Genomic DNA, 1948 nt, shown 5'->3' with positions numbered 1-1948 from the left:
TGGAGAAGGAATGGCAACCCACTCCAGTGTTCTTGCCTGGAGAATCCCAGGGACGGGGGAGCCTGGTGGGCTGCTGTCTATGGGGTTGCACAGAGTCGGACATGACTGACGCGACTTAGCTGCATGGTAACTCGTTTAACTTTTTAAGGAACTGCCAGGGGCTTCCCTAGTGGTCCAGCAGGTAAAAATCCACCTGCCAATGCAGGGAATGCAGGTTTGATCCTTGGTCCGGGAAGATCCTACATGCCTCTGTGCAACTAAGCCTGCAAGCCACTGCTGAAGCCCACGCCTAGAGCCCCTGCTCTGCAGCAAGAGTAGCCCCCAGTCACTTCAGCTAGAGAAAGCCAGTGTGCTGCAACTAAGACCTAGTGCAGCCATAAATAAATAAATAAATAAATCTCTATTTTTTTATTTTTAATAAATCTTAAAAAAAAAAAGAAACTGCTAGACTGTTTTCCAAAGTGGCTGAACTATACAAATTCCCACCATCAATGTATCAGTGTTCTGATTCCTCCACATTCTTGCCAGCACTTGATATGATTGGCATCCTACTGAGTGTGAAGTGGTATTTCATTGTTGTTTTGATTTACATTTTCCTGATATTAATGATATTGATCATCTTTTCAGGTATAGACTCTTGTATATCTTTTTTCTAGAAATGTCTATTCATGTCCTTTGTCTATTTTTTAAATGGGTCATCTTATAATTGAGTTACATGACTTCTTTATTTATTTTAGATACAAGTACCTTATCAAATATATAATTTGCAATTTTTTATCTCATCTGTGGGTTGTCTCTTCACTTTCTTGAAGTTCTTTAAAACAAGTTTTAAATTTTGATGGTGTCCAATTTATTTACTTTTTTCTTTTGTTGCTTTGCTTTTGGTATCATATTTAAGGAACCATTGTCTAGGAATGGATAATCTTAAGCAGGGGAAGGACATGACCAAATGTAAGGTTTTTAAAAATTGTTTATTTATTTATGGCTGCACCGGGTCTTTGTTGCTGCTCATGGGCTTTTCTCTAGTTGAGGCAAGTGGGGGCTACTCTCTCGCTGCGGTGCATGGGCTTCTCATTGCAGCGGCTTCTCTTGTTTCAGAGCACAGCCTCTAAGGGCATGCGGGTTTTAGCAATTGCAGCACACAGGCTTAGTTGCCCCATGGCATGTGGAATCTTCCTGGACCAAGGATCAAACCCGGGTTCCTTTCATTGGCAGGCAGATTCTTAACCACTGGACCACCAGGGAAATCCTGCCAAATTTAAATTTTGAAGTGTATTCTTGCTGCTTTCAATTAGGTGGGAAGACTTGTGAGGTAAGAAATTTCTCTGGTCGCCCTTGTTAAACGTGCAAACTCCACCCTCCTCCATTTCTTATTTTCTGCTTCATATTTCTCCATAAACTAATCATATTCTAACAAACTGAGTAATATACTGTACTTATTATGTCACTACTTGTCTCCACCTCATGGAATGATGACTCCCTGAGGATTAGGCTTGTCTGTTTTGTTCACCGCTCTGTCCTCGGTGCCCAGGGAAGTTGAGGAGGGGGAACCTGGTGATCACCGGGGAGACAAGAAAACCCTTGGATGCTGTCTGGCTGGCATAAGGAGACTGATATGAGCGGGAGAAAGAAAGGCGGCGGTGCGGGGGGTGTGTGTGTGTGTGTGTGTGTGGCTAACAGCTCAGATGACATGATGTCAAAAGAATATTTGTTGAATAAAGTGAATATGAACAAATGGATACATGGATGAATGAATAAATGAAAGGGGTCAAAAGACCTACCGTGAGTACTATGGCTTGACCTTCCTTTGCCAACAGAGTAGGTAGCACAGGGGCTCCCGCACTGTCCCTGGCAACCACCAGGGGGCGAAGACAGGCTGGGTGCCCGAGAGGCCATCCCGATAACCGCCCCGCCCCGCCCCGGGGATCCAGGTCCCGGGAGCCCCAGC

The 1948-nt window shown here is 44.3% G+C and overlaps 1 protein-coding gene across 1 annotated transcript in view; it reads left to right on the top strand.

Moving 5' to 3' along the window:
* Positions 1–1948, top strand: part of PPP1R14A (protein phosphatase 1, regulatory (inhibitor) subunit 14A) — a 12894-nt gene that overhangs the window by 6540 nt on the left and 4406 nt on the right. The gene's annotated exons all lie outside the window — the stretch shown is intronic.

Source organism: Bison bison, unplaced genomic scaffold (genome assembly GCF_000754665.1).
Source record: "Bison bison bison isolate TAMUID 2011002044 unplaced genomic scaffold, Bison_UMD1.0 scf7180017864280, whole genome shotgun sequence".
Taxonomy (NCBI): Eukaryota; Metazoa; Chordata; class Mammalia; order Artiodactyla; family Bovidae; genus Bison; species Bison bison.
This window is presented reverse-complemented; position numbering and strand designations above follow the sequence as displayed.